General features: G+C 31.0%; 1 long non-coding RNA gene across 5 annotated transcripts in view; it reads right to left on the bottom strand.

Annotated features, from left to right (window-relative positions):
• Positions 1–20,000, bottom strand: part of LOC145247278 (uncharacterized) — a 1,304,641-nt gene that overhangs the window by 974,718 nt on the left and 309,923 nt on the right. For 2 of the 5 annotated variants that reach the window (XR_013863231.1, XR_013863233.1), the window contains exon 2: positions 17,670–18,120. This is a non-coding gene — a long non-coding RNA (uncharacterized LOC145247278). Of the gene's footprint in view, positions 1–17,669; positions 18,655–19,801; positions 19,869–20,000 lie in introns of those variants that run through there. The other 3 variants (XR_013863234.1, XR_013863230.1, XR_013863232.1) reach the window with 2 other exon arrangements.

The following is a 20,000-nucleotide window of genomic DNA, read 5'->3' as shown; positions in this document are numbered from 1 at the left end:
TATATATATATATATATATATATATATATATATATATATATATATATATTGTTGTAAGCCAAAATGTATGTGTAAAATTTATTTTTCTACAGAACACGTCCAATAAATAAAGACGGTAAGGTGAATTAAATTATCCTATTATTAAGCTCTCCTTCCTACAGTCGTATTGAGCATTCTTTTACTTGGTTGGGATAAATATAAACATTGGTACTTATATTGGACTGAAACTTACATTTACCTCTGTCTAGTAAACTTTTATCCACTGCATAATTTCAAGTATATATATATATATATATATATATATATATATATATATATATATATATATATATATAATTTTAGTCACCAAAAGAATTTAAAAAATTATGACGTTAAATGTTTGAATGTAAGACAAAGAATACATTAGAGATATTTTAACACTTTATCCTATATGATTTGGATATCTACCCTCTCTTCAGAAGAGTACATATCAGCAAACAGTTATAATGGTTTACACCTTATATGCTAAAATCAGTGAGACATGAAAAATCACAATTAAAAGTGGTTTAAGTATTTTAATGTATCAGAGTAAGGCACGTTAAAGAAAAAGATATGAAAGTTTACGTCCAAAATGCATGGTAAAATCCGAAGTGATTGTGCTTGAAAGCAGTGTGGTAAAATGATCCAAACTGTATTCTGGGTAATCCACATCACAATGTAATGATCCGAATCGGGCATTTTTCCTGGAGTAATTTTCCTTTGTTACATAATGGGTCCGGTAAAAAAGTTTAATAGGTCGGGTTTTTTTATTCAAAATGATGGACTAATGAATTCAACGAGGTTGTTAGATAGTGCTCAATAAAAAGAGCTGATAATACTTGTTTATTGTTATATAAACATGTTCACATCCCGCTGCTACAAATAGCCACTTGTTTCAATCAAACAACAGATATCATCAGGCAGCGACTTGACTATTCAAAAGTTCAAAGAATAATCATATAATAATGAGATTATTCTTTGAACTTTTGAATAATCAAGTCGCTGCCTGATGATATCTGTTGTTTGATTGAAACAAGTGGCTATTTGTAGCAGCGGGATGTGAGCATGTTTATATAACAATAAACAAGTATATATATATATATATATATATATATATATATATATATATATATATATATTATACTTTTGATTTGGGTTTGGCCTTGAAGACCGTCTCACAATTTCCGACTTACCTCATATTAGATCCGACTTATATCTATATATACGTGCCTGATGACTGAACCTCTGAATAAGTAAATAAACGACGTATTCTTAATCGTCATGATTAGTGCATTAATACTTAGACAACCAAAAATTATTTCATAAGGCAACTAGGAGATGAATTATTGTCCCAAATGATCGCTCAAAGATTGACACTTCTGGGTATAGTCCATTCAAAACATGTGATCTATTCCACTGAACTGTTTTACTTACGCGTTCAATGTGAACGAAAAAATTCAGTCTACAATCAATTTTACAGACTATAAAAAAAACGCGTCAACCGTCATATTTCTTACTAATAAGTTCAAAGTATTTAGCGTACAATGTATATAGAATATTTATTTTGACCATAAATCGTTTCTTCAGGTGTGAAATTTTATTTGCATAAAAATGGCTGAGAATTTATTTTTCCTCAAAATCCTGTACAAAATTTGAAAACATTATTTATTTTTAGAAATCTATCACGTCACTCGGCGTTGCCCGATTGTAAAATACGCTTAAATAAGATATTTTAATTAATGCAGATTTTGTATTTATTATTATAGAACATATTATTATAGAAAATATTATTACAGAAAATATTATTATAGAAAATATTATCTATTGATCATTATATGTATCCAATAAATAAATGTAGCATATTTCAAAAGTTAAAAAAGTTGTCTTGAGTGCCATCAGCTAGAATCGAAATTAAAACAAATAACTCTACAACGGTATTCATCATAATATAATATATAATATTAACAGATGAATATCAAAAAGCAATCTCATAAATAGATCTAAATTTGAGCATGCATAGAGATGCACCTTCATTCGACTTATGCCTGCCAAGTTCCAATTTTTCAATGCTAATTTTTAGCAGCTATTTTTACCATGTGTTAGAATCTCCTATATATGAAGTTTCATGTCTGTAGACTAAAGATTCACAAAGTATTTTGGTAGTGACTATTCCACACACACCCGGACAATGTTATATATATATATATATATATATATATATATATATATATATATACATATACACACACAAACACACATATATATACACACATATATATATATATATATATATGTATATACATATATATGTACATAACAATGTGTCCGAATGTCCTATATATGAAGTTCCATGTCTGTAGACTAAAGATTCACAAAAAATGTTTGGCAGTGACAATTCCCCCCCCACACCACACAACACCCGGATAATGTTATATATATATATATATATATATATATATATATATATATATATATATATATATGTGTGTGTGTGTGTGTGTGTGTGTGTTTGTATATATATATATATACACACATAAACATACATATATATATACACATATATATGCACATATATATACATATATACATACATATATATAAATACATATATATATAAATGCATATATATACACGCATATATATGTATACATATATACATATATATATATATATATACATATATATATATATATATATATATATATATATATATATATATATATATATATATATAACTCAAAAGTACATTATTTTGTTTATATAGCGAGATCCCCAAACGCTGCTTGCTGGGCATGAAGTCCGAGCTTAAGCATTACGTAAATGAACAATTAAACGAGTTTTTAATGTTGTCATAAGAGAGTCTATTTTCATCGAAAGGATTAATGAATCATTTGCGTTCATGATGAACCAAGAATGTGACTTTAATAGAATTTAAGATATTCAGCGTTAATGCCAATTTTGAAAGAAAAAAAACATGCAGCGAAACGCGAAAAGGCATTTATTGTGAAGTCAAAATCACTTCCTTTCCAAATAAATTGTATTTATTGTCTCTAAAAAATCGATAAAAAATGACATTAAATAATAACACCATCGATAATAGCTTTTAGGTAATACTGATCTTTGCTGATAACAATTACCCCGTGATGCTAATATATATATTATATATATATATATATATATATATATATATATATATATATATATATCTTCTATAGTATAAAGCAGGACGTCTGTGTGTGTGTGTGTGTGTGTGTGTGTGTATCTGGTCGCGAATAGGATCCTATATGGTTGACTATTATAGAAAACTGATTACATATAATGATAGAAGATGTATCGAGACACAGGAATGGGTATGATGATTCATTAAAATTGTGGGGTCTACATACGCGCCCTGTCCACAAAGTATGGAAATAAAAAAATTAAAAAATAAAAAAAAAACTTTTACAAGTGTTTTTGATATAGTTGTACATAATAATACTTTGATAAGTATGTTTTAATTTAAATAGGGATGGTATAATAAAATTGTGGGGTCTGCGTTCGTTCCTGGCCTCCATAGAATGGAAATAGGCACAGACTTTAATAAAGACTTTTCATATCTATTTGCGTAAGTATACTTTAGTAATTGTGTTTACGTTTGAAGAAATATGGTATAATAAAATTATGGGGGGTTCGTTCGTGCCTGGCCTCCAGTTTAACAAGATTTTTTTTAATATAGATCAACAGAATATTGTGATACGTGTTTCAGTATGAACAGGTATGGTATGATAAATTATGGTGTTTATCTATTTTATTTTTACGTTTATCATATTTTGTTTTGGTTTTGATACCCCCAAATTCGAAGCTATCTGCTTACAACCCTTCCCTGTCATAACCTATCATACTTTCATAAATCAGAGTCCATTTTCTGTAGGCTGTTTTTGAACCCAGTCAACGACGTGTACTTTTGCTATTATATATATATATATATATATATATATATATATATATATATATATATATATACTAGCAGGCCGCCCTGCCTTGCTTGGTCGTAAAATACTCCTAAACATTATCTTTAACTAAGTACAGAATTCTTATTTATTATAAACGTACAGAATTCTTATTTATAATAAACGTAACGATAAATTTCTTCAAAAAATGTAGTACTGAACAGTTCACTTATTTTAAGTAATAAACAAATACAGTGAGTCAAGTACGATAACCATTGGACCAACTTTCCACATCCTTTAAAAAGTGTTTTCAAACCTTGTTCAACAGTTGCCGAACAGATAAATATCCGATGAACCTAAAGTTGCGATCTTTAATTTTTAGAAAACCGATTAAAAACATTTCCACGTGTCTAAATATCCTATATACCTAATTTCGAGTCCGAAGATAAAACATTCATTTAGTATATAGGTTTAGATGTATCATAACACACACATTTTCACTTATATATATATATATATATATATATATATATATATATATATTCCCTATTTTTCCTTTCTTCTTTGATTATTGACTCTTCTTTAATCATCTGCGTTTTTTATTGTGTCATATATATATATATATATATATATATATATATATATATATATATATATATAATTTACCTAAATATATTCCACCGTTTCGTTTTGCCATTACATTGGTATCTACATTTTATTGCTATTTACCATATAATCCTATTACTTCATTCTTATTTCATATCTAAATATCATTAAGGCATTTTTTCTATATTTGCATCTTGTATAATTTTCGCCCTCTCTTCTGATGATAAATATTTAGCTGTGAAATGCCATGATCTTAAGATATCTTTTCTTTATTTGCCACTTAATCTTTATTATTGTTATATGATATTGTACAGATCCATATAGCTTTTATTCCTTATTTTATACTTTCTATTATAATATATACAGGGGGGTCAAAAGTGTTTGTAAACTGTATAAATTGAAAAATTTATGCTTCAATATTTTCCAATATAATAACTATGTTACTCACTGTTTGATATGCAAATATATGAAGTAAATTCATAGAAACGGAAACCAAATAATCATATTCTGGGGGAGTATTGATCTTTACATGATTTCAGGAAGGAATATGGGCCAAAAGAGTTTGCAAGCACACATTTATCCGCAATAAATATTATTTTTAAACATGATATAATTCGGAAAATTGATTCATCATAATTATAGTACCATATATTCAAAACATATTACTAGAAAACAACAATTATTACTCAAATAACATTTAACAGAACAATACGAATTTATGAAACTATTTAACCCTTTATTCGCTTTCCTCCAATTTTTATCAAATCAATCAGCCTCCTATCAACAGAGGATGTTTATGTATCACTTGCTGAGGTGTGATTTCAGAAGATACCTTCTCGATTCTCTCCCAAATGTCTTTTTTTACTATGGAATTGATGCCCGTTTCGTAAACCTTCCTCTTCAGAATCGACCAGAGGTTCTATATTGGATTCAAATCCGGGCTCTGAGGTGGCCAGTCCATCAGACGTTCACCAGAGATTCCCTTGTTTGAAAGCCAAGCTTTTGTGAACCGAGAAGCATGGCTTGGGGCATTGTCTTGTTGGATAATTAGATTCTGGTTGAGGTCATCATTTTGTTAATTCAACCAGGGCAATAAATTTGCTTCCAAAAACTTGCAGTAGCTCACATAATTCATTTTGACACAGTCATGGACAAGAAAAGGACCAACAATCTCACTTCCAATAATAACAGCCCAAATCATCACTCCTCCTCCTCCCTGTTGACATCTTAATCGCAAGCGTGGGCTATTGCCTTTAAGAAGCCATCCCTTGGCCCAACGTCAGTCCAGAGAACATTTTGAAAATTGGTTTTCAAATATTTAGTGGGCCATGCTAGTCGCTTCTGACAGTTTATATTACTCAAAGGAGGACATTTTGTCTGTGTTCTCTGGTAGGCTATCTGTTTCAAAATCCGATTTCGGGTCCGTTTAGAGATGCCAGACACTCCTGGTCGAAAATAGCTTTGCTTGTGCTGTGTGGGTTTGCTAGAAAACTCCTTTTGATTTTTCTAATATCTCGTGATGAAGTCACCTTTGGTCTGCCACTTTTATGCTTTTTTCTTCCATCTTTGCCGTCAATGACAAAATGTTTCACAGTTCGATGATCTCGTTTCAAAATTTTCGAAATTTCCAATGTAGACTTCTTTGCAGCAAGAAATGTAACAATTTCGCCCTTCTCCCTATCTGTCAACATCTTTCCTTTAGCCATTATCAATAAATTAAGATTACCTAAATAAACTTTTGGCTCACCTGAAAAGTAGAAAATGGTGAACTATTATTAAACTCTGTCTTTTATCGTAAAATGTAGTAATGGAACGAACCAGAATGGCAACCAGCAAATGATGGGAGAGTCCAAAATGAAAAATAAAGCAAGATTAATAAAGAAATTGAGAAAAATATAGGTCGGCAAATTCTTTTGACCCCCACTGTGTGTGTGTGTGTATATATATATATATATATATATATATATATATATATATATATATATATATATATATATATATATATATATATATATATATATACTAGCATTTCAGCCCGGCTTTGCCCGGGTGTTTTGAGGTGTACGCTTAGCAAAACAAAAAAAAAGTCATTTTTTTTTAATTTGACCCCCATTATGACCCCTTAAAATTTATAGTTTTGGGCTCAAATCACTTTATTAAGTTAGATCCAGGTTCAAGGAACCTATATCTAAAATTTCAAGTGTCTAGACCCAACATTGTCGGAGGAGTTTGGTAGAGTTCTTAAAGGTCAAATCGTTGAAATTTGACCCCTTAGCAGCCGAATTTCTGGTTGACACCGTCACATCGATTTTCCCAAATCTCAGTACCCGGTATTTCAAATTTCGAGTCTATAGACTAAAAATTGACAGAGTTATTGCGTAGGGAAATGTACACAGACAGACAGACACACAGACACGTTCACTTTTATAGATATATAGAAATATATATATATATTGATACTTTATTTAATCACATAAATTTTCATACGAAGAAAAATGTATGTGTAAAATTTCAGTATTTATTCAACAGTGCTGAATACATAGGTAGAGCTAGTTATTAAGTTATGAAAATATATACATGGGCATTAAGCTACGCAGAATATTCTGTGTTTTATTCTCGTGAGAATTTGTCAAGCCTGTTATGTTATGAAACCTGGATTAGTATGTGTGCTTTATTGCCATATATATTTTCATATAACTTACTATATATATATATATATATATATATATATATATATATATATATATATATATATATATATATATATATATATATATATAATTATCCACTGACACGTGTTTCGTCGTCCACAACTGATCAGATTGGCTGAATCTAGCGATAAAAATAAAATAATATATATGCCGATCCCCATTTAGGGGGTACCAGATTGGTCAAAGGGAAAATTATTCCCAAAAAGCATTTAGGTAAAAATGCACTTTCGTATAAAATACTTGAATTCATTCAAGCGGGTATCGCTAAAAAAACAAAACAAATAAAAACATTATATAAATATATATATAATATATATTTATATGTATATATATATATATATATATATATATATATATATATATGTATGTATGTATGTTCATGTCAGCAACAGAAACGAATCATGTTGAAAATAGTAAGAGTCTCCGATTAAGACGTGTAAACGAAGAGACAAAAACAAAACTGGTACCACGCAGCTGGATAGCTACATAGAGATAGATAGATAGATAGATAGATAAATAGATAGAAATATAGATAGATAGAGAGAGAGAGAGAGAGTAAGAGAGAGAGAGTAAGAGAGAGAGTAAGAGAGAGAGTAAGAGAGAGTGACAAGAGTGAGAGTCAGAAAATATTATCATGTTATTTTCAACACGTGTTTTGGTTCAGACTCTGTGTTCAGTGTTTGGCTTACAAATTAACAGAATTTATGCAGAATATTCATTTAGTCAACCGTTTTATGATTCTATTTTTTAATATCCATATTCATATTCACTTCTATATTTAAATATATACATACTATTTCCAAGCTTTTATTACAATTCACCAACATTATGGCGATAAGATACCATTATATTATTACAAACCCATTGGAGAGATTAAATATGTTCTTTTTAAATTGGCGGCTATTTTGAATTATAACATGGGCCACGCTTTACCATCAGCAATGCTTTATGTGATTACATAAATTCCATTCCTATTCCTGTGATGTTAGAGGACAACTCCTCGATTGTATACTCGCATGCATATATCTTCAGCATAAAAATATGAAAATGGGAAATGCTGTGAATATGATTTGATGTTATTCCTTCGTCAGTTTGATTTAATGAGACGACACACGCTACGCGCCATTGTCCATACCGGTAACCTCGTACAATCGTACAATGACATTACTGATGCAAACAATTTCGGTTTTTGGAGCTCATAAAGTATAAAAAGATCACGCTGTATATAAAACGGAGTTGGAACAATTGTCTTAATGTATTAATGGCACAAATCATCAACACTCCAGGAGAGCATGGTAAGAGAATTTAAAGGAATAATTTCTAAAAATGTTGTGCATATATATATATATATATATATATATATATACATATATAAATATATATATATATGTATATATATATATAAATATATATAATATATATATATATATGATGTCTTTGAAGTTTTTAAACATTTAAAATTATATTTAAAAAAATATTTTTATTTTTCATCATTCGTTAGAAAATTAATTATTCAGTCATTTAATAACCTGCAATCACTGCCTCAACTTACTCTCTCAAATTCACTATAACACTAATGTAATTTAAGGGATCATCAGTTGTTTACCATGAAACACTTTTTCGGGGATTTAAAAACAACACAGTATATTAGATCACATCATCAGCAGTGTTGATCAAACACCATCTTCCTTAATCTTAAGAAGAAGACATGTTACAAATATTAGATCTAGTTTCCTATTCTTAATTAATTTATCTAATCTATTCATGTTATAAAATTATGTATATATATATATATATATATACATATATATATATATATATATATACATATATATACATTCTGGCGAAAGAACTGGCCCATTAAATTATCGCCCCATTAGACTCCTCCCACTTTTTGACAAAATATTTGAAACCTTAATTAACCAAGCTCTAGTCCATCACTTTACAGATGCTAAACTTCTGACTGACCAACAATATGGATTTAGACAAGCCCGTTCGACAGCAGACATCCTAACTGTAATATCTGAACGTATATACCATTCACTGGACAAAGCGCGGGAGGGCAGAGCGGTAGCTCTAGATATATCTAAGGCTTTAGACAGGCTATGGCCTGAGGGTCTCCTCAGCAAAATTAGATCATACGGTATCACTGGTAGAATAATTGACATAATTAAATCCTTCTTAGATAAGAGAAAATCCAGGTTGTCCTCGACGGTCGTACATCTAAACAATATGATATAAATGCGGGAGTGCCACACGGGTCTATCCTTGGACCTCTATTGTTCCTGATATTCCTAAATGACCTCCCAGACAAAATTGCCTCTGAGATGGGTATATATATGTTGGTGACACCACACTCTATAACAGGCACACCGGAAAACAAATGAACACATATCTAAAAAAATGGCAGAAACACTAGAGGATGACCTCTAATCTGTAGTGGAATGGGGACAAAAATGGATGGTCACGTTCAATGCCGCCAAGACTAAATTAGTTTAATTCAATAATTACAAGAAACCTTCTCTACCACCTATAGCAATGGCCAACGATTCTGAGAGTACATATTTCAAACTTCTTGGCCTTACGTTCACAGGAAACATAAGTTGGAACAATTACATTGAAAGCATTGCCAGGGCCGCTGCAAGGACGGTGGTCTCTCTCTCTCTACCGTGCTAGAAAACTACTAACACCTGAAAGTATCCTGTTCCTCTATAAGACCACCATTCGCCCATGTATGGAGTATTGCTGTCACATTTGGGCTGGTGCATCTGCCACTAGTCTCTCGCTCCTTGACAAGGTTCAAAAGAGAGTCGCAAATCTGATAGGCCCTGAACTGGCATCTAAGCTTCAGCCTCTGTCCCATCGACGAAATGTTGCATCCCTCTGCCTGTTCTACAAGTATTTTAATGCTTAATGCACTGACGAACTGCAAGTACTTGTGCCCCTACGACATGAACATCCTCGACAAACCCGACAGGCTGCTAAATCCCATCCCCACACTATAGAGATCCCTAGATGTAAAGATCTTTCTACTCCAGTAGTTTCTTCCCCAGAACCGCTAGACTCTGGAATTCCATCCCAGGTCCCTGCTTCCCCAACTGTACTGCCGTGCAGAAGTCCAAGTGTAACGTGAACCGACATCTTGCTGCCCAAATCCCTACGTAGTACCCCAGCAGTTGTTGTCCCTGATAGTAGCCCCCTACACCAAAGTGGCAATGTGCCTTGTTTGGGGTGAAAATGTTATATATATATATATATATATATATATATATATATATATATATATATATATTATGAGAAAGAATTGAACCATACTCCGACGTTATAAAATAAATAAGTCAATTTTAAAAAAAAATCACGAAAGGTAATAAACCCAAAGAGCGTTTCATCAGACAGACTTTTCAATTATATACGTATGAAAGAAAGAAAAGAATATTTTATTTATGTAATTTTTTGTAGAATTGTTGTAATAGTATGCGAAAGAGGATAGAAACGAAAAAAAAAGCTTAGATGGAATATGTCCCCCCAAAGAGTTCCAACTGGAACTGGAGGTTTCTCTGCTTGCACAAAGTAGGGGGTTAAACTGATGGCAAGCGCCTCAAGGACAGGCAGGTTGAACTTAGTGCGTTCTCTGTGCAAAACAGAAAACAATACGGAGTGAATGATGAACCTCAGTCTTTTTTATCAACTAAGTGTTGTCCAATAGCTGATTCTATTAATTAGGAACGCCTGGAAATAGACTGATAATACCGAATGAAACTTGGCACATGCTGCGCGATTCTAACCAAAGAAGCTGGGTCGTCTTGTCTATATAAAAAGCACCACACCGACATTGAAATTTGTAAACAATATTGCTTGACTGCGAGATAGGCAGGACGTCCTTACGAAAAGAGGGGAATGCGCACTTTGTAAAAAACAAGCAGTTCGGAGGGCTAAAGCACTAAGAGTAGAAGTGCCAAGAGAGGAAATCTTGTCTCCAACACGCTGGCCAATCCAAGGAAACTTGAGGTATATCGGAATTCTAGATGGACCATATTTAGGTTGCTCAGAAAATAATTCTATTTCCTTGTTGATAACTTTGTTGATCAATGGAGGGGGATATCCATTCGTATATATATATATATATATATATATATATATATATATATATATATATATATATATATCATGTTATCTGTTACACGTCGTGCTTCTAGTTGGCTACTTTTTGCAATGTTTGGCTTACGAATTTCACGAGTAACTATAGTTTATGCAGAACAGTCGTAAAGTCAGTAGTTTTATGATTCTATTTTTTTAAGTACCTACTGTCATACTCACGTGTATATTTAAATGTATGCATATTACATTCAAGCTTCTGTTATTATACACGAAATAAAAAATGTTTTAATTGGTAGATATTTTGAATATGTGACGATACGTAGAATATTTCAGGATTTTGAAAGAATTTGGGATTTTTTCAATTTTCTTAGTTGTTTAATTATAGATAATCTGAGTGCACGTGAATATAAACGCATTCACTTTGCAATTGTTGCTATTTTTTGTTTTTTTTTGATTGCGGAAAGAATGTTACTACATGCATTTCATTTACTTAAGCGTGTTAACTGTAGGTCAGCTGTAGGAATATCGATTCATATATATATATATATATATATATATATATATATATATATATCTTTGTATATATTTATATATAGTCGCAATTCGCATACAAAACCAGTTGACAAATTTTGCATATTTCCTTTTTCAATTAAAGATATATATATATATATATATATATATATATATATATATATATATATATATGTATATATATATATATATGTATATATATACATATATATATATGTATATATATATATTTATAAAACTACTTCATTTACTCACATAAAATTAATATACGAAAGTATAAATTTATGCGTAAACTTTAAGTATTTACTTCACAAGTGCGCAATACTTAGGTAGAGCTAGCTAATAGCCTGAAGGATCCTAGAGTGGATGAAACGCCGAATATTTAATGTAGCTTAAGCGCCATATATATTTTATAAATTACTATATATATACATATATATATATATATATATATATATACACCCACACGCATACATATATGTACATGTATATATACATACATAAATATATATATATATATATATATATATATATACATGCACATATAGATACATATATTCATACACACATACATGTATATATGTATGCATATATATATATATGTATATATATATGTGTGTGTGTGTGTGTGTGTGTGTGTGTGTGTGTGTGTGTGTGTGTGTATACGAGTGAATACTGCATAACCAGGCAAGTGTATTCAATCTAAAATGCAGATACAGTCCGCTTTAAACTTTATATGTGTATTGTTACAAAAAAAAAAAAAAAAAAAGGAAAAGTGGATGCCGACTGGATTAACTGAAAAGTTCCTATTCGTGGCTTGCAAAAACCATTTGAAATATTATTTTTTTTAACGCGCTGATTAAGCCCAAGTTTGTGCAAATTATTATTTGATGAACAATTATTATTTTCTGCAAACACTGGGGAATAAAAGAACTGTTCGTAATGTTGTGACGAATAAAAGAAAAAAAATCCGAAAATGTGTAAACGCACGTGCATTATCATCATTAACGTGGTAGATAAAATATTTATAGCTCTAGTATTGCACTCTTGAGCTATATGAATGAACACTTTGTTATTTAATCATATGCAATAACGTCTCTAAGTAATTAATTATAAACATATGTCATATGTGTGTGTGTGTGTGTGTGTGTGTGTGTGTGTGTGTGTGTGTGTGTGTGTCTGTGTGCTTTTTATATTTAGTAATGTGATACCTTGTATCATCTATGTCCATTTTCTTCATATTGTTTCTGAGTCAGTCTTTTTAATGACCATTTTTGGAGTAACCTGTTACATGTGTTTATATCGGCTTCCCCCGAAACAGGTTGTTCATTTTATTTCCTGTAATTGCTTTTAACTCACAAACTTATATAATTTACAGTTAACTAACTAACTGAGAAATTAATAATAATAACAATAATAATAATAATAATAATAATAATAATAACACACACAGACACATATATATTATATATATATATTATATATATCTATCTCTCTCTCTCTCTCTCTCTATATATATATATATATATATATATAAAAGTGAACGTGTGTGTGTGTGTGTCTGTGTACATTTTCCTACGCAATAACTCTTTCAATTTTCCGTCTACAGACATGAAATTTGATATACCGGGTACTGCGATTTGGGAAAATCTTTGTAATCCATTTTCGGCCAGAAATCGGGCTGTTAAAGGGAAAAGTTCAACGATTTGAGCTTTGAGAACTCTAGCAAACTCTTCCGACAATTTTCGGTCTAAACACTTGAAATTTTAGATATAGATTCCTTGGACATGAATCTAACTTAATAACTTGATTTGACCCCAAAACAATAAGTTTTAAGGGCACATAACAGGCGTCAAGGTTAAAAAACATTGACCACTTTTTTTTTTTTTGCTCAACATACACCTCCAAGCACGCGGGCAACGCCGGGCTGAAATACTATTATATATATAAATGTAGTGCGTGTGTGTGTGAGTATGCGTATGTGTGTGCGTCAGAAAAGGTACAATGCTAGCCTATAGATTTAAGGTTTACTTTAAGACTTGGTTTAAATCTATCGATTAAGAATAATTGTCACCTCCGACACTGATAATAGCGTACACATGAAACACTGGTTGCTATTTCTTTAAAAACACGATGGCACTTAAAAAAGCTCCTTTCGAACTTGCGACTGTTTTAGAGAATTAAGAAAAAGCTGTCCACATTAGCTTAACTGCAAAACTCCGACATCACTTCGCTGAATACTCTCTAGCGGTTTGCTATGTATGTCAGTTTTCATGGAATTTATAAGCTCTCACTTATCCTTAATTTTTTTTTGTTAATTGCTGTTAGCCTTGAGATAAGATGCTGGCCGACAAAGTCAATGATCACTTTGTGACTGGGTTCGTATTACCCGACCTACAGTAATTATTCCTTCTTACACTTATGATTGAGTTACTAATGCATGTAAGTATGAAATAAGTGTTAATATTTATTTATAGAAATATTATCGTTGGGTAATATATATATATATATATATATATATATATATATATGTGTGTGTGTGTGTGTGTGTGTTTGCAAATGTGTTTTTTTTTCAATTATATTTCACCTTTTATTTATACCAATCATTTAATTAAAGCTCAATGCAATTACAAAGCATGTAGCAAATAAATGACACACTGTCAAGAATTGTGGAAGTCAACCTACTTAAAGTAGTAAATTATAAGATGGCCAACATATTAAAATTTTAAAGGTGTACTTTTGCTATATATATATATATATATATATATATATATACATATATATATAAGGTATAAATGCGCTTTCGTAAATAATATATAGATAAGGTATAAATGCACTTTCGTAAATAATGGAATTCATTCAAGACATATCGCAAAAACAAAAACAAATAACATACACAGACATATATATGTATATATATATATATGTGTGTGTGTGTGTGTGTGTGTGTGTGTGTGTGTGTGTGTGTGTGTATATAATTATACATCTATATAATTCGCGACTTGAAAACCAAACGCTATATATCAAAGATAAAGAGTTGCGGCGTGATATGATTCGAGTTTGTCCCGCGAAGGGATCTTCGTAATTGCCATGAGGCACTTACTCGGCCAAAACGGACATGCAGATAAACCGACGTATAACACGTCGTGAATCTTTTTCGTCTATAAAGCTTGATGGTCTGTTTCATACTCATATTGCTTCATTAGTTTCGTATTCCGGAATATAAACACACCACAAATTAATAGACACAGTATTGTCCGACTTGTTTTTTTTTTTATTGAAACATTCGCGAAGGAGATATATTGTATTAAATAGTCTACCACATACACACACACACACACACACACACACACACACACACACACACACACACACACATACATACACACACACACACACGCGCACACACACACACATATATACACGCGCATGCGCGCATATATGTCCATGTACATAGCGAAGAATTATGTACATCAGAGAGATGACTTGCTTTCCAACTGAATGAACGCTATATTATTCCCAACTAATACTTAGGTAAAATGCATTTTCTTATAAATTATTGCCTTTTCTAATGAATAAGTAATTACTTAAAATTGGTCGCAAATAAGATAACTGCAATCCACACATACACATAACCGCCTTATATATACATATACATTGTATATATATACATATACATTGTATATATATATATATATATATATATATATATATATATATATATATAACAATTTTTTTGTTATTATAACTGACTGATGAAATACATTTTTGCTAAAAATATGTACGAACTAATACCCTGGTGGATTGAAAGAAGCAGGATTACAAAATATTAAGTTTATAAACCTATTAACAACTGAGTATAATTATCAGATAATTTATGAAATTCATCATTGAAACCAGACTGAATATACATGGCCATTCTACATATTTTGTTATTCTTACGAAATCGCACAATGTATTTTATCTTTGTAAAAATAAATAATGCAAAACATGCTCAAGATATATTATGATATATATATATATATATATATATATATATATATATATATATATACATATACATATATTATGAAATATATATATATATATATATATATCAGAAATGGTAATTACTATATATATATATATATATATATATATATATATGTATATATGTATATATACATACATATATATATATATACATACATATATATATGTGTGTGTGCGTGTGTGTGTATAGATAGATAGATAGATAGATATTATGGATTAATCGGACTTTGATGAGTTGTTTAGTATTCAAGGAAACACGTGCAAAATGTACCATACATGAAAAAAGAAAAGAATAAATGATACGCTATCAATATACGTGTGTTATTTGAATTGTTTACAAATGATATATAATCATATATATTATCTAACTTTATGTATACATATATATATATATATATATATATATATATGCATTTATCACGTAAATATATATATATATATACATTTATCACGTATATATATATATATACATATATATATATATATATATATTCTCTTAGACACATTAGATAGTAGTTGTCAAGAAAGTACTCAACATCATTAATAGAGCTCATGCAAATCCAAAGTCTGAGACTGAATCGGTAGCACATGGTGTGACGGACATTCTCTTGCCTTGCGTGCTTTAGAACATGTGATTTTCTTCCGCGTACTACATTCTTTACGTTGTGACCGTTACAGTAGGAACAAAGTGCAACACCTGTCCTCACACTATGTTTTGTCTCTGATTGGTTGAGGCAAAGGCCCTTCTAGACTAAGATACTTTTAATGTTTGCCCAATGTAAAGTGTCCCTCTTCAGGAGCTTAATTTCCCCAATATTAAAAACAGAGCGTGGGGAGTCAAATAACTAGTTACTTTGGGAGTGAAGAAAATGGGGCAAAAACGCGGGGAGACAGACCACTAGTCGCAGTAACTGTGTACTACAGCGATGAATTTAGAACTCCTTCTTTCTATAGAGAAATTATTTTATTTATTGAGTGTCGTATAGACAGCCATCGACTTGCAAACCACAGCATATCTATTAATCCGTTATATATATATATATATATATATATATATATATATATATATATATATATATATATAATATAAAAATATAACACGGAAATTACATAATTGTCGTGTTATATTTTTATGTTATTGCTCTGTTTACCACATTGAGCTCTCATACCCGGATTTCCTCCTGGAATTATTCCATTATAACACTATATATATATATATATATATATATATATATATATATATATATATATATATATATAAATGTTACGAATAAAGCTGTGCCTTTTTGAAATGAACATTAAAATGTGTCGGTTCCTACTGAATCAGGACATTATAAAACAATGTTAATAACTCTAGTATTGCACTATTGAGCTTTCTAAAAGAACTTTATGTTATTTTCATATATACTTGAATATTAAATTTGATATTTTTTAAATTCTAGTTAGTAAAAAAAACACACATGGAAGCATATATGTATATATCTATATACGTATGTGGGTGTCTGGGAAAATCTATACAATAAAGTTGATCATAACGGAAGCTAGTGTTTTCACGCAACCAGTGGATGGCACGTGCGATCCCCAGTTCCTATTTCTTCGAGACAATCCTTAATTCCAAAGAGTCCTTTCTCATCTCTCTCTCTCTCTCTCACACACACACACACACACACACACACACACACACACACACACACATACACACACACACACACACACACACAATGTAACGATAAAATATTCTCACCTGTTCGTCTTCAATTGGATTTAAATTTGGTGCAACACGTTACTTCCGGGTCAGTAAAAAACCGGATATTATTTGCGGTTTTGTGAATGCATAGCTCCAAAAATTTGAAAGATTTTGAATCAACAAATAATAGCAAAGGATCCAAAAGGCAACTGGGGTAATAAAAAAAATAATAATAAAAAAAAACAAAATAACCGGGTAACATCCAGTGAGAGGAAAATTAATCCAGTGGTAAAATCATCCAGTTTGAAAGGAAATCAGGAAGGTAAATCCGCACTGGTAGGAAGAATAATATTCCGTTGTCGCTTTTTAATTAGTATACCTTGCGTTTATCTTTTTGTTGTTGTTGTTGTTGTTGTTTGTATTCCGTTCAGCGTTTTCCGTTTTTCGGCGGTAGGTAATCCTGTATTTTCCTTCCCTCTGGTACGATTCTAATTTGCTGGAGGCGAGACTGCAAGATATAAACGAAGAATTTCGGTGTTCAAAACGATTTTGAAATATGTACAAACATATTCAAAAAAAAAACGAACGAAAAACGTGGCGCTTTTTTACACGGAACGTTGTGTAGTGCAAGGACACACGAAATCACTTCAGCGCACCACGCTTATTTACAAGCAAAGAACGAAAGAAAAGGAAAATTGCTTCGACTGCTATTAGTCTCTTCCCTCTTCTATTACACGCACATACACACATACACACATACACACACATGCACAAACCACACTAAAACGATAAGAGGGTGGATATTAGTTGGTTGATTAGATACTTGGGGGTTGTGTTTTTCGCTAGGGGAGAATGTTGAGCAAAGTCGATGAAAAGGGGAAGTGATTATTAGGGGGTAGGGGTAATCAAAATATTAAGGTAGAATCAGGCTGTAAAAATACAAAACAAAAAACCAAAACACGCACAGATAAAAAATCAAAAAAAATCCGGTAAAAACAAAACAGAATAAAATAATGTTTAAAAAAAAAAAATAAAAAAATAAAAAAATAATAGAGAAAATAGAACGAACGAATAAATGAATGGATTCAACAGAAGAGGTTGGCAGACTTCCCCCATATAAGCGTGCGGTTTGATTGGGAAATGGTTGGAGAGGGGTTCTTTTGGAGAGAAGGCAGAAAGACGGGCGGGTCTCCATATGACTGATACCACCCTCACAACAATAACAACAACAACAACTAAAAAAAAAAAATATTACATAAATGATATAATTTTACATGAATGGAAAGAAAACTAAAAAAAAAAAAAATCGAAAAAAAAAAAGTTGACAGAAAAACAAAAAGAAAGAAACAATAGGCCCATAACCTGCAATCAGCGTGTAACACATTTGGTAGATAAAAAAAACAAAACAAAAAAAAAATCAACAAAAAAACAAAAACAAATAAACAAAAACAGCAAGCGAATTCGGAAAAGGATCAAAGAGAGATTAAAAGATAGGAGTGAACGAAATAGCTGTTTAAATTGAAACCAAATTCAATATAAAGGAAAATTATGGACCTCCGATGAAACAGAGAAGTTACACTATATATATATATATATATATATATATATATATATATATATATATATATATATATATATATATATATATATATAAAGAAAGCAGAGATTGTTTAATAACGTTTTATAAGCCAAATAAGACTAAAGTGAAAGTAAAAAAAAACTGAAAGGCACAAAAGTTGTAGGGGGGGGGAAACAAATGGTAACAAGGTTTAAAAAACAGAATTAAGTAAAATAGCGTACGCTCACTGGCAAAGTAGTTTTTAAAAAATGATAGAAAGAAAGAGAGACAGAGAGAGACAGGGAGGTGAGAGGAGAGAGAAAGAGAGGGAGAAAGAGTGATTGACTAAGAGAGAAACAGAAGGAACTTTAGAGAGAGAGAGAGAGAAAGAGAGAGAGAGAGAAAGAGAGGAAGGGAGAGAGAGATGGGAAGAGAGAGATATTGAAAGAAAGAGTTTGGTAGATACGGGGCTGAATGAGAGGACTGATTTGATTATTGTTGTAGTTATAATACGACAATTATACGCACATATGACAGAAATAGACGGAAAACAGCATAAATAGAAGAACAGGGAGAAGAATATTGCGGGGAAAAGATAGAATTTAGAAATAAAACCAGTGCGATAACATACGAGACGCGGAAAACCGGCACTCAGAAGAGACGCGGACCAAGTGTTTGTGTGCGTGTGCGACGGGGAAGAGAGAGAGAGAGAGAGAGAGAGAGAGGGAGAGAGAGAGATAGTAACACACACACACATATATATATGTGTGTGTGTGTATATATATGTATATATATATATGTATTTAGATAGATAGATAGGGAGAGAGAGA

The sequence above is a fragment of the Euprymna scolopes genome, chromosome 25 (genome assembly GCF_053919585.1).
Source record: "Euprymna scolopes isolate OS-2025 chromosome 25, ASM5391958v1, whole genome shotgun sequence".
NCBI classification, from domain to species: Eukaryota; Metazoa; Mollusca; class Cephalopoda; order Sepiida; family Sepiolidae; genus Euprymna; species Euprymna scolopes.
This window is presented reverse-complemented; position numbering and strand designations above follow the sequence as displayed.